The 15920-nt window shown below is 30.1% G+C and overlaps 1 pseudogene; it reads right to left on the bottom strand.

Moving 5' to 3' along the window:
• Window positions 1-4948: 4948 nt before the first annotated feature.
• LOC128186308 (uncharacterized) lies at window positions 4949-6303 on the bottom strand (annotated as a pseudogene).
• Between the last annotated feature and the right edge of the window lie 9617 nt (window positions 6304-15920).

The raw sequence follows: 15920 nt of genomic DNA, 5'->3' as shown, positions 1-15920 counted from the left end.
TCAGCAAAATTCAAAATGGGCTAAATGTGAGCGCTGTTTTATATAACATGGAAAAGCGGAAAGACCAGATATCAGCCCCCATTTTCTTTTTTGAACCAGGATCATTCGGGATGTGTAGATCTTCCGGGGGTTTTAAAAAAAATGCTTTGTGCTATTTAATGCTATTGATCTTACATATGATACCTGATTTTTTTTTTTACTTATTTATGACGATTTAAATTTGAAGTAGAAAAATAGCTACTATTTCATTCAATTATTTTGATTACGTTTTTGACATGCTTTTTAAAAAAAAAAAAAAAGAATAATTTTTATGTAATCATCTATGTCGTGGTAATTAGTGCCTTTTAATTCGTGAATCCATTGATATAGTTTGTTCTGAGATTTAAACATTATCAAGCATACGTTTGCATGCATTTTCTTTTGAAATTTTGCACTGTTGATATTGCATTGGCATTTTAGCATTAAGTGGTGATGACATTTTTATGTCTGATACAATCTAAATTATATATTTAGTTCAAGGTATTGATTTCACTCTAAACTTAATTTTGATATTAATCAGAAAAAGCTGCATCTATCAACATGCACATGCATGCTTTTGATCATTCGCTGTGTACATTCTGTTTTTGAAAAAAAAACCTTTTCAAACTTCTTCAATTATTAAGGAAATGCAATTTCTTTTTATAGGTACTAGCATTAAGATCTAAAATAGTTTACGTGGGAGCCTAGCAAAACCTATTAATTGTTCCCTAAAAATGTAGTGCTATTAGTTTGTATATTTATCAGACAATATCTAAATTTATTATGGTAAACTCCTGCATATTCTAATGACCAAAAAAGTATTAATTTATGTGACAAAATATATTTTGGTATTTCAAGCAGACCTTTCCCATATTACTGAACCGTTTATTACCTGATATTAATCGGAACAGACTGCATTCATTGACCTACTTACATATGATTTGTTCTGTGCAGATATTAATCTATCATGTGGCCAGGATATATACATGTATTAATGTGCACAGTTTTCAATACTTATTAATAAGTTATTGTTGGAATATTCATAGGAGTGGGTTCGTAGAAGTTTGAAATAATAAGTCACAATGCGCAAAGAAATAATTTTGTCAGGCATATCTTTGGAATGTTTTGTAATTAAAGGAACCATTAATCTGTATCGAAAACCCTAGGTTAAAAAAATTAGTTGTGTTGTTTGTGCCCAGACTCGCTGTATAACTTCACACAATTAAAGGAGCATAGTCGCGATACATGTATTAGTTATTTTGTTTTAAAGCTTTCAATACTTCAGTAGGGCATTTCTACATGTAATAGATAACCATAAGGTTGAGTGTCAGTCGTTGAGTCATAAGCTAGTTAAATAGCCCTTAATTCGTTGTTATTCTATGTAAAGCAAATCATTTTATGCTTGAGTCGAATGAGTAGATAGACAAATCAGCTTGAAAAAGATTGCTTGCTGGTATATTTATCCTGTGTAATAAAAAAAAGAGATTATTTACATGACAAAGAATTATGATTCCTGTATCGAGCTTATAACTCTACAACTGATTTTAAAATTTCATTTGATCATTATCAATGCATTTTTAAAGCATTGCAAAAAATAAAAACACAATTTGATCACAATCGTGACGTGGCCTTTTTTTTTTTAATTTAAATGTTTTTTTTTTTCAAAAATGTAACAAAATACATGTATGTTTCATAAATCGTTTAGTTTCTTGTTTGCACTAGTTGTTTACATCCACAATTGTTTTGCCTCGGACTAGAATGTCGCGACGTCATTGGATGAAACGCGTCACGTGGCTGCCTTACAAATTTCTTTAAAAGGCAAGCGTTAAAATTTATAGCGCAACATGGCGGACATAACGTTATTTGAACTGATTTTCTACACAAACGTTTGTTTACATATCAAACTTTAGGACCTCGACAAAACAAAACACTTATTAGGTTTGTTACTGACTGTTTAAAGAAATTTATGGGGTCGGTAAAGTCCATAGAAGGCTCGGCTCCGCCAGCAACGGACAATTTTACTCTATAATCTTTTCAGTTTGTGTGTGCTGAATATTAACTTTAGGTTGAGGAAAATGATACACCGTATAAAAATTTCATTTACATTTTGGCTGCACCGTGTCATTTAAATTTCAGCTTAAACACAATGGGCATTTAAAGCTTATTGGTTCAATTTCAATGAGGAATATCACTGTATAGAAAAGTGCAAATTTAACAGAGGTTTTCTTGCAGTAAGAGGTAAATATTATATTTGTGAAAAGAAAACAAAGACGTTTGTATAAAAATGTAGGACAAACGGATTAGCATAAAAATGGCCATGCACATTTTTTATCATTGGTAGTAGTATAGTATGTTGAATACCAATATTTTCAATTGTGAATATGACCAACGAATATAATCAATTTTTGTGATATTTTGCATGCTGGGTTTTTTATAATCAGCTAAACACATATTTCCCAAACACAGCGTTATTCAAACAGGCCCTCAAAACATGCTAGAATTCATTTTTTCATTCACGGCTATCTGTTAAATGCATTATCTGCTCACAAAAAGGTATTAGAAGTAATGATATTCAAAACAGACGTAAAATTTTACAGTGTCATTTTGATTAAGTCATTATTAAAGCACCTATTTGAATGCCCATTTATGTAACATACATTTAAAGTACGTATCATTTTAATCACGAAAATAGATTCATATTATGACAGTTTAATTTCACAATAAATTCCATGGCATTCTCCATAAAGATGCCGCATACCTACTATTTAAAAGATTTACTGCTTGACACATCCTAGGGGTTTTCCAAACTGGGGCGAGGAAATACGGAAACGCGATGGGTAGTTCAGGGTACATGTACTTTAAACTCTTAACTTCTGAATTTTATCAGACAAAATTAAAATACCGCATGCTTTAGATTGTGTAAAATGTAAAATACTGCGTTTTGCATTTATCTGTCCGTGTATATTTTTATGTATTTAAAGTATATTTCATCTTACATGTTAACTATTAATATCGAATACATTCAAATTATAAATCTAAAAACAAAAAGCATTCATTTAAACGGAGCAAATAAAGTTCTTAACCATGTGTATATATTGGTTTTTTTTTGGGTGTTGTTGTTGTTGAAATTGAAATTGTTGTGTTGTTCTAGAGACACATGTACCAATACATGTAAGTAGTTAAGAGATCTCTGACTACTTATTTACTGTTTGGAATATATATACTTAAAAACTGATGTAGAATGACTTGAAAAAATTCAACTCTTGATAATTCATTATTTCAGCTTTGTTCGGTGTGGTAAATACTTGTGATTTTTATGAATAAAGCTTGTGCATTTTAAGAGCAAAATAAAATTTGATATTTTTAACTACCCTTCTATATTACCTGAAAGACTCTGAATATCCATTCACCTATGTATGTGTCATTTAAATTCTTTTCTGTAGATCTCACCATTTTTGCTTACGATCAAAATATGCGTAATAAAAAAAATCAAGACGGTATTCAGAACGATTTTTAAACGAATTGAGAAAACGCATGCATGTTTTTTCGCGGCATCTTGGATTTATAAATCAATCAGCACTTTATAATTATAAGATTGTATTTCTAGAACAAGCACATTTGCAACATATTTATTATTTCTGCTTCTATATATATTTATCATCTGTTTATCTCAATATTTGATAGATGTCACTCCTGGAATACATTTTTGATATTAAACTGTGTGTTCCTACGCCACGTGACATCATAATTAAACATTACGTAACTTTAGGCAGATTATGGACGTAGGATGAAAAAGTAACAAAATAATTCAGTTGAAAAGCGTAGATTTATAAATGTGTAGAATTTAATGCTGTTTCAGGTTTTTTTTAATAAATTGATAAAATACCAGGAAATGACATGTTTGTTTGTTAATCTTCAGATATAATATATATATATATATATATATATATATATATATATATATATATATATATATATATATATATATATATATATTACACAATCAATCATGCTTTATTACAGGCAGTGGGAGTTAGTAGCTAAAATACGTTGTCAGTTAATGCACTTATGCTGTTGATAAGATCATAATTAAATAATTTAATTCAAAAGTTATAAGACTTTACTTATTTATTGTTTTCACTACTTTATGTAATTGATATAAATTCATAAGTTGTATACGTATTCGGAATTGTTGGAATATAAATGGATTGGATTATATCGGATCGATCATACGCATTAAATATTATTACTCGTAATAATTATCAAACGAGTGATCTATTCATTTCTCTTTCTCATTGCATTAATTAAAAAAAATCCATAATTCTTAATTTTATGCTTTCGACTTAAAATATCTTCAATGACTCTATCTGCCAAAGTAATTGTGGGCTGCAAACCATGTCATCAATCCTATAAAATGATTATATAAATAAAGGCAAAGTAAAACGTTTGTACTTAAAAAAAGATAGTATTTTGAATATACAAGGTATTACAAGTTTTTGACAAAGTCATTTTACAAGGAGATATGAACAAGTTCAGACAAGGCATAGAAAGTAACGTTTTTATGTGCCTATATTATAAACCTAATATTTAAAAACAATCCAGCCAAATGCGATGTATTTATTAACTGTGTATGTCAAAAAACGTATATCGTTCAGAGTTCACGAACTTTTTCCCAAAAATTTAAAGTTATTTATTGTGACAGCTAAACTGCTTCGTCCGACGCCAAATCTCATCGTACTCGGGAAATATGAAAGAAAAGTTTAACAACTGCATTCGGGTAATGATTAGATTTTCCAAAAAAAAATGTCATTGAAAAACATTTATTAAAAATTTTCATATTTAAATTTTAAATGTTGATTTTTACAACATACTTAAATACAAATAGAAACAACAACGTAAACTGTGTCCTAATATTTTTATTGGCTCATAATTAAACTCTTATAAAAAAGGAGTTGCCACTGAGTATGGATATTAAAATATGTTTGTTGTTCTTAGATTTCGTTGTCCGTAGTTTCCAGATGCAAAACAAAATTTTAGAGTTGCGTGGATATTTCTTTCTGCACCTACGTACACAAATATACCATGATTTTCATGACAAGTTTTATAAAATTACTTTAAATCTTTTAAAGCTTGGAAATTGTCTATTGCATATTCAAATTGAAACATTCATGAAGATATTTAATTTTACCTTTAGTCCAAACTGTTCAACTCTTTCCAACGGTTTTGATGAGGCCGTGGTGAGTAACCTTTAGCTGCACCAGATTTTATTCTATTCTCGTCCTTCTCAAAAGTTGATTTTCCTTTTAAATGAAAAATAGATGACAAAAGAATTTTTAATTTTTATCATGATGATCCGAAAAAGAGACTAAAGAGATACTTTTGAAAGCACGATGATTAAATCTAAACAATAATTCGTTTTATTATGTATTCATTTTCGATTTCTTCCTTTAAAATGAAGCAATTTAATATTTTGGAATATACCCATGATATATTCTTGACAAACTTTATTTACTAGTCAATTTTTACTGTATTTAAAAGTTATTTTCTCTGTCAAGAGCTAATTTGAATGTATAAAATCTAGTGTTTGATACGACAAGAGTATATAATGCATTATAAAAGGATTACTTACCACACTTACAACCACAGTTTGTTTGCAGGTCCTTTACATACACTTGCTCGTTACAACACAACTCTATTTGAGGTTTGTAAATTCCCTCTGAAATCAACAACCAACGACTTCAATTCACATGGGATAACATAACAGAAAATAGTACGACTATAATGTTTTCTTGCATAAGTTTAAAGCAAAAAATCTGTCATATTCTCTCTTTCCCTTTTTCATATTGCAATTTGCTCACGTGAAAAGTAGTCCGTATATAAACAAAATTTTGAGTTGTTTGAACACTTATTAAATACTTGCCACCACAACAATCAATTTCCATTTCCTCTTGATATCTCGCATGGACACCGGATCTCCGGCAACAAATCTGTGTTGTTTGATTAATCTTTGCGCTGGTAATTTGGTCAATCTTTGAATATACACATTCTCCATCTACAACTACATGTACATTCCAGGTCAAGCAATCTGCATTTGCAAATAGTGTATTGGTCTATATTTTCAAAGGTTTTTATACGTATGTATGTACCAGTACATACCTTTTAAATTCGTAGAGTTTACGACCGTTATTATGAGACGAAAACTTAGCATCAGGAATGTAAACGCCTTCATATTCTTCTTGAAAAATATTGATCCCAAGGTCTCTGGACTTCTTTGCTCAAGTATCGGGCAGTAATGTATTTGTTTAATATGATATATTAGAGTAAATCATAGCAAACTCCTTCATATTCGGAATTTCCTTGCATATATCAACCCACGGGTTTTATCTTCTTTTGGATAGAACTTGGGATTTGTCATTTTGGATTTTCCGCTATGTTTAATTGGCCACTAATCTGTGTCCGATAAAATGCATATTGTCAGGTAGTTGTTAATTTTATCCTCGTTTGATGGAATGTACATTGGGCAGCAACATTTAATATTTTCATGTACTTTATTTATTTGACTGGTTAAAATGGACTGAGTCTGTATGATTTCATAATCTTCATATATAAAGATATCAATTTTTTTGTTTTATAATAAAGGATCATATTTAACATTCGAGCAATTGAATCGAAGAACGTTTGGAACAACACACGACGACAAAACAACACATATCAAAGCAATGAAACAAATGGCAATTTTGTTTCAAAGTGTTAGTCAGAATTTAATGATTGTTTTATATTTATTAAAATTCCAATGCTATATTTGTTATGTAATGGTACAGGACATAAAATGTGAAACATATTCGTTAAACAAACAACCAAGAATACGCTATAGTGAGGATTAAATATACAGTGCGCAAAAATATGTGAACGGTTCATTCATGAAAGTCCAATCCTACGAAAAAGATATCGTTGAAATCATTAATTTAAAGAGCATTTATAAAGTATTTGCTTATCATAAATACTGAATGAAAAATTTATAGGACAAACTGTAAATACAAATCTGGCATGATACACTTAAAAAGAATGCTGAGGTTATAATTACCTTGACATTTTTTAAAAGTTGAGTGCACTCATTCGATTAACGTTTGTGTGCATTGAAATCCGGTATCTAAAAACGCGTATCAGCAATTATATATCAATGAGGCTTTAGAACACGATCAAAGCTCGTTTTGAAAACATTTTTTGCCTCACATCGATTAATTTATCATATTTATCTACACTGATTAAATTACGAAAAAAAGGGTGGAGTTGGAAAATCTTCTTTATAAGGGATTATAATTATTTAAGAATATATTTAGATGGTTGTGAAAAAGAAATAAGTACCTACAAAACCCTTTTAAGTTTAAATAGGTTATCTTCAAGAAAAACTGCGCCAGTTTGGATTACTTGTAAGCATTCTCTAGATTTCTACCCTCATTCATATATCGTCTCAAATGATGAAAAAATCTAGCATTTCAAAAGAAAAATATTTGCGTATTTCTTACGTTCTTTTAAGTTAAAGGTGGAAATAAATTGCAATGAACAAATTTGAATTGAAAATTTGTTCAGCACATCTATATTTATACTTGATATCCACTAGATCTAAACTATTACCCAAGAAAATATGAAATGAAATTAATTTTTAAAATTTTCAGCTTTATGATGCAGACGATCACTAACAATATTACACAATTCAAGATCAATGTCCCCTTATCTTGTCAGATAAAAAATGTAATAAAAAAACCTTTGTTGTTTCTAGTAGGCAAATGGCTTAAATATGCAATTTTAAATTAAACTTCTAGTTAAAACTGTTAAGCTTTAATATGCTGACGATCACTAACAATATCACACATTTCAAGATCGATGAATCCTTATCTTGTCAGATAAAAAATGAATTAACCAATTGCCGTTGATATGTCAAATGCATTACTTTGGGTAGCTGTGGGTATCTACAACATTGACGAAGCCTGCATGTATTCATAACCTTAATGGTGAGTTGATATTTTGATGACACTGCGTACCGGAAACGCCACTGGGCCATATATTGTTAAGTAAGACACTTGTTTGAAATTTAAAGACTTAAATTTATCAATCTTGGTCATACTTTGATAAATAAGGAAAAAAATATTTACTCCACCAAGAAAGTACCTTTTCCCCATGGTTCTTATAATTAAGGTTACTATTTTAAGCTCCTTCAAGTTGTCTTAAATGTTGCGCGACCTACTGCTGCATTATTTACGTTTATATATAATGTTACTTATATTTTGAAATGAAATAGAATGTACGCACTACTTGCAAATCTGTAAGTCTAACAAACAACACAGATTAGGTTACTTCGAGGATTACCCCAGGGCGCAAAACTATGTCAATGATTTAATTCACAAAAGTTCGTTACGACAATTCATACCTACATGAAAGGTATCTTTTCAATCATAAATTTAAATAGCAATTACAATGCATTGCTCATTACAGTTACTTAATAAAACGTTTCACATGGCAAACTGAGATTTAAAATCTGGCATTATACATAAATAAAGAACAATGTGGTTTACCTTGACATTTTGCAAAGTTAAGTGCATTCGTTTGATTATTTGTTGGGTATATTGAACAAAAGTATCTAAAAAGGCGAATCAAAAGTTGTATATAAATGAATCTTTAAAACACGATCAAAGTTCCTTTTAAATGCTTCCTTCACATTAAATAGAATATTCTATCATATTATCTGCATTGATTAAATTAGGGCAAAAAGGATGGTATCGGACACTTTGTCTTGAATCATAGGGTTTTTTTAAAACTTATATTTGGATGTTTGTACAAAAAGTGAATATCTGTCAAAACCCTTTTAATTTGAAATAAGTTATCGTCAAGAAAAACTGTGTCAGTGTGGATCACTCATATGCATTCTCCAGATCTATACCTTCATTAATGCACCGGATCAAATGTTAAAAAATCAAGCATTCCAAATGAAAAAAAAATATGCTTATTCCTTATATATTTTTTTTTGGGGGGGGGGGGGGGGGGTAAAGGCAGAAGATAATTTACAATGGACAAATTTCAATTGAAAAAAAATTCAGCATATCTATATTTATCCTTGATATCCACTAAATCTAAAACAATACCCGTGAAAATATGACATAAATTTTTAAGCTTTTTCATGCAGACGATATCTAACAATTTTAAATGTGATTCATGCCTACAGGAATGGTATCTTTTCAATCATGAATTTAAAAAAGGTTGGTAATTAGGGTCTTCCGTTTTCCAACGGAAGACCCTTTTGTTTTTCTACGGTTTCTTTTTTTAGGGTCTTCCGTTTCCAACGGAAGACCCTTTTGTTTTTCTACGGTTTCTTTTTTTTCTTATTCTTATTATTATTATTCTTTTTATTTTTTTTCCAACTAAAATATTTCAAAAACGCTTCCATCGATTGTTTTGAAATTTGCAGATTTAATGTGTATCTGAAAGATCTCTATGATATGAAAAAATTGTTTCATGACGTCATCAATTTCGTCAGATATTGACGTTTTTCACGTTTTAAAAAGTGATTTTGTCCGGAGCTTTTCTCATTTTTGATTTAAGGTAAAGCTATGAGATTTACAGAAAAGGTAGAACTATCGTTTTACTTATGACATAAGGCTGGAAACTCATTTCGGACACTTCCGGTCGAAACCGGAAGCAAAACCATTTTTTTTAAATTTTCATGTTTTTCAATTTTAAAACTTTTACGTACGTAACTTACAGTATTTTTCATGCTGAGTTCAAAACTGAAATCCTTTTTTGAATCGGACGATGCATTACAGAGATATAGGGGTTTAAAAATTGATTTTTCCGGAAATTTTGAATCCACGTCCTTGGTTTAAAAAATAGCGTTATATTCAAAGTAAAATTAACTCGTACCAAAAATAATTGTTAAGTCGTACTTGATCGCATTCGGATTTTTTTTGGTAAAGTCGTTCTTGAAATCGGAAAGGTTTTTGTTAAGTCGTACCTAAATCATTCGGATTTTGCTAAGTCGTACCAGAAATAATTCGATTTTTTTCATCTTTTTATTTTAGTTACTTTTGTTATTGGTTTAGGAGCTCTGCTTCTTACAGGAACTTCTAGCTTTACCTCCGACATTAACGGAAGACCCACTCGTTGCTTTGCAACGAGCTTTGCTCTAGTTTCTTATTCTTATTATTATTATTCTTTTTATTTTTTTTCCAACTCAAATATTTCAAAAACGCTTGCATCGATTGTTTTGAAATTTACAGCTTTAATGTATATCTAAAAGATCTCTATGATATGAAAAAAGTATTTGATGACGTCATCAAATTCGTCAGATATTGACGTTTTTCACGTTTTAAAAAGTGATTTTGTCCGGAGCTTTTCTCATTTTCGATTTAAGATAAAGCTATGAGATTTACAGAGTAGGTAGAACTACCGTTTTACTTATGACATAAGGCTGGAAACTCAATTCGGACACTTCCGGTCGAAACCGGAAGCAAAACCAATTTTTTTGAATTTTCATGTTTCTCAATTTTAAAATTTTTACGTACGCATCTTACAGTAATTTCTATGCTGAGTTCAAAACTGAAATCCGTTTGAAAATTGGACGATGCATTACAAAGTTATTGGGGTTTAAATATTGATGTTTCCGGAAATTTTCATTCCGCGTCCTTGTTTTAAAAAATAGCGTAATGTTCAAAGTAAAATTAACTCGTACCAAAAATAATTGTTAAGTCGTACTTGAACACATTCGGATTTTTTTTGGTTAAGTCGTTCTTGAAATCGGAAAGGTTTTTGTTAAGTCGTACTTAAAATCATTCGTATTTTGTTAAGTCGTACCAGGAATACTTCGATTATTTTTATCTTTTTTTTTTAGTTACTCTTGTTATTGGTTTGAGAGCTCTGCTTCTTACAGGAACTTCCAGCTTTACTTTCGACATTAACGGAAGACCCACTCGTTGCTTTGCAACGAGCTTTGCTCTAGTTTTTTGTCTGTTTTGTTCTTTCAATAATACGATATCTCAAAAAATGCACAAATTATTTTCGATTTAAAAAAAAAATATTGATACCATGCAAAGAAGATCAAATGGTCTTCTACAGGAAAGAATTACATTTTTAAGTCAGTATAGAAACTTATTCGTTCGGCTGTTAAATATAAGTTTGTCCAAAAATCTTTACCCTTGTTTTCGTACAAAATTAATGTCTAACCCATCAATATTAAGACATACAGATATTTATAAATAAGCTTTTTAAAATCTCTGTATTACATAATAATCAAATATTAAATGGGCATGGTCACGATCTAGTCATTTTTTATATTGTTTATTGTTAAATTGCTTTCGTCATCCTCTTTTAAACAACCAAAACGTGGATGTCAATTAAAGAGTGATAAGCAAACATATATCTCACAATAGCTCGTGCCATATTTTTGTGTTACATTAGTTCAATAAACCAGTAAAAATTATATTTCAAGCTGATTTTTCTGTCTGCTAAATCGTTTTGAACAAAAATAAACGGTTTCAAGCATATCCATTTTAGGTCTAAACCTTACATATTCTTGTCAACATTCAAAGGAAAAAACCATACAGACATGGCCTAAACTTTGTTTATATACTAAACACTTATGACTCCTGTATCTCTCTTAAATCTCGTCGACTGCCACTCAAATTGTGATTGATTTGAACGGCTTACCAAAGCATTGTGACCATGCCAAGTTACAACTGAGGTTCTGGTCACTAATGAATTAAGTACTTGGATGCGTTATTAAATTTCTAAATAAACCAATGCCTTTATTGATAGGAATTTGAAAGAGTCAAATTCATTTATTTATTTTACAATAGAAATACTAACATTTTTCACTTGCCAAAATTATCACTTGTTTAAAATTAGAATTTTCTAAACATTATCTGAAAGAAACGTTTTGGCCGTTTGCTTGCTAACAAGTTGAATGGGTTATCTAATGGACTAGCTACAACGGGTTCATGTCTTTATCGTGCTCATTGTATACTCTGCGCTTGAAAATGAGGACATTCTGCCTATATAGACTTCTTTTGCTATATAAATACACCCATTACACACACCATTAAATTGGCTGAATAAACTGGATTCTAAAAATATGTAAATTATGTATTCAGAGTTCTGTGTGTTATTTTATGAGTTCACTTGGATTTAATTTAGGACTCGGAAAAAATTTTTGGGGGGCGATTAAAGAGAGAGGTGTGGAAATCCATTGGGCAGTTCAGAAAGCAATTAACTTTTTTTTACCACACTTCAACACAAATTCGCTAAACTTGAAAAAAAAATCATTATCTTGGAGCTATTAATTGTAACGTTCATACATGTAATGTAATATATTTGACATAAAGCTAAAAACCTGATTGAAGAGCACATACAAAGATTGATAAAAATACTTAAATGTTGATATTGAGTCAAGAAAAGAAATGTTCACACTTAATTGAACTCAGTTCATAATTATAATTACTAAAATAAGCATAATCATTTACATGCACAATTTATATCAACGCGTGAACATTTATGCAACTTTTTTAATTTATGATAAAAAATCGCAAACTTTTTACGCATTTCAAATCGATTTTTTTTAGTATTAACAGTTTAATAAAATTTTATAAATAATGATATCAAGATATCAGCCTAGATGTTTCAACGTCTGTAAATTACAAATGCATTTTGTATGTTGTCTATTATTTTGTACTGAACGTCAACTACACAACATAATTTTGACAAAAATCAGCATTTTATTTTACATAAATACAAGTAGTATATACATTGTAAATGCTGCTCTTTTAATCATGTAATAAGAATCGGTAGCTTTTAAATACCTTTGAATAATACACGATATTACTTAACGACACTTCAACATTCTTGCTCTGGTTTTCAATGTCTCCAGAATCGGACATAAACATTTTAATTTTTTTGGCCAAACAAAGAAAGTATTAGTCAGCTGTGAGGGGGATGCATGGAAACCCAATGGAAAGTTTCAACTTATTTATTGAACTTTTTTACACTAAGCCTCATGTAAGGCGTTTAAGAAAGATCTCGGTCAAATAGCAACAAGCTTTCCAAAAAAAATGTGTCAGCAAATAAAGGTTTTTCTCCTTGCCATTTCTGTCACATTTTATTTGCATCATATATACGTTGTAAACAAGAACCATGGATTTTATGGATTGACTACCATTAGGACATTCCTTATTATGCAAAGAATAAATAGCTGAAATATTCGTGTTTTCATTTTGTCGTATATAATTGCACTGGTGTGCTCTCAAGCATTTAAACTATGATTAATAACTCAATTTTAACAAGACTACTTTTCTTTCGTATAACATAGTTTAACAGCCCTGAAAGCATTTGCTGCTTCACAGGTAAATGTAACTTTACCCACCATATCCCTGTTATGCGTTTAGAATTCAAATGAGACAAATAAGTAGCATCAGTTTATCTGTCAAATCTATATTTATATACCAAGAACTAAAATAGATCCTCTGCATGTGGTAATTAGACATTTGGACTAAATGCTTGCTAATAAAAAGGTTAGTAAGATTTAGAGAGCACAATTCAGGCACGATTAACATCGTTTTTGAAAGGGTGGGAGAGACTGATCCAAAATTGTGACAAGCCAAATAACAAAAAATTAAAGGGGGGTGGGGGCAACTCTCTCTTTTTATACGTATTTTTAAGACAAATGTTTCCTGGGGGAAAGCGGGGCCCAGTCGTTAACTCACATATATTGATTTAGAAGTATTTAATTTAGCAGATCAGTAAAAGCATGCGTTCTATATAAATATTGTTTTATAAAATGAGTAATGCTATATAATTCTTGTAGTTTCCTAAAACTATTCATAGGAAACATTTTCGGTGTAATATTCTGTTTCACATTAAATCTTGGTGATGAGAACAATGATGAGTTTGCAAAATACGACTTGCAAAATATCTCTGAGTAGATCACATAACTCTTGCTGGAAATTTTTAAAATAGCATAAAAATAAATAAGGCTTTTAAAGAAACAAAGCATGACTTGTATCGTGATTAAAAAAGTATTCGTTTTTGTTAACTGAACTTTATCTTTAAAAATTTAATAGACAAATTTTACAACTTATTTACCTTTGCGTTATTTATATTCTCTGTGATGTTGGAATAGTTTATTCGGTCTGCCAAGATTAGCTGTGGTATTTCCAACAAAGAGTAGTTGAAACCACGTTAATATTTCTCATACTGTGACGGATGTTAGTATAAGGTGGGGGGCATTAACGTTGCCGGAAGCGAGAGCAACAGGCGAGAACTCACGTGTCCATGCGGGCGACTATCATTACCTTTCATATACAACCACTGTCTATCAAAGGGAAATGCCTTGGGTTGCAGGGATTGTATTGTCCTATATTGACACTCAGTCATAATTCCATGAGATATTCATTTAATTATATATGAATAAAAATATACTTAAAATATCAAAGCTGATTATAAATCAAGAAAGTTAAATAAGTACTCTTGCTTTAAAATTTAATGTTTTCAGGATGACAATAACTTGACAGTCACTGTTGAAAATGCAAAAAAACTGTGTCATCTTTCATGATGATATGTAGTTGTTCTTATGTATCACGTTTTTACAACATGTCTCCGATAAAGAGTTCAAAACAATTATGGGTCAATAATATTCTTTCCCATAATTAAAAGATATACCCTGTGTCAGATAAGCCAGTAATACTGAAGTCTTGTGGGTTTTTTTATGAATGAAGTTTATCCATTTAAAGAGCAGAATAAAAAAAGATATCCTTTAATATAAACTTAAAATTATCTGTGCTACGAATAAAGACTCTGAATACCCATTCACCTATATATGTGTCATTTAAATTATTTTCTGTAGATCTCATTAGTTTAGCTAACGATACAAATTCTGTATGCATAATCAAAAAATCAAGACGGTATTTGGAGCAATTCTTTAACGAATTAAAAACATAACAAGCAAATTTGCAACACATTCATTACAACTGTTTATACAAAATTAACAGACTGAGTAAAGGCTTTGTTTTTATGCCTGTTAGCAAATATTACGAAATCAATGATGTTATTTTACAGTCAGTGGATGTTTATAGCTAAGAAACATTGTCAGTTAAGCGTTTATAAAAAAATACGATGTTGATAAGATTTTAATTAAATTAATTAATCTTAACGAATGATTTATTTGATTCTCTTTCTAAATGCATTATAAATCCCCAATAATTCTTCATATCATGTCTTAGACAGACTCAAACTTTTTACAATGAATCTATCTGCCAAAGTAAATGTAGGCTGCAAACCATATCAGCCATGCTATAAAATGATTATATAAAAAAACTAAAACGGTTGTACTTCGCGCAACAAAGTATTCTATCTCATATTTTGAATATCCAAGGTACATGTATCATAATATTTTGTAATCTTTACCGACAACGTCCTTTTACCAAGAGTCATGAAGGCGAAGATCCGATTAGACATAGAACGTTAGGTTGTTTATATGCGTATTTTATCTTCCAAATATTTCAAACCTTTCAGCTATGTGTGATGTTTTAAATGTGTTTGTCAAAAACGCATATCGTTCAGTGTTCAGGTTCTCTTTACCATTATTTAAAAGTTACTCACTGTATCAGATAAACCGCCTCACCCGACACCAAATATCAACGTATATTTTTGAGACAGCAAAACATTACATTTAAAGAATAACGTATTTTCTAAAGAAAAGGTAAACAACTGCATTTCGGTAATGATTAGATTTTCCAAATAAAAGTCTTTGAAAAACTTTTATTCAAATTTTCATAGATTTAAAATGTTGATTTTTACCGTTTAATTAAATACAAATACACAAAGTTGAACAACGTAAAATGAATCTTCATATTTTTATTGGC

This window comes from Crassostrea angulata, chromosome 5 (genome assembly GCF_025612915.1).
Source record: "Crassostrea angulata isolate pt1a10 chromosome 5, ASM2561291v2, whole genome shotgun sequence".
In the NCBI taxonomy this organism is placed as follows: domain Eukaryota; kingdom Metazoa; phylum Mollusca; class Bivalvia; order Ostreida; family Ostreidae; genus Magallana; species Magallana angulata.
The sequence above is the reverse complement of the archived record's forward strand: the minus strand, read 5'-3'. Positions and strand labels throughout refer to the sequence as shown.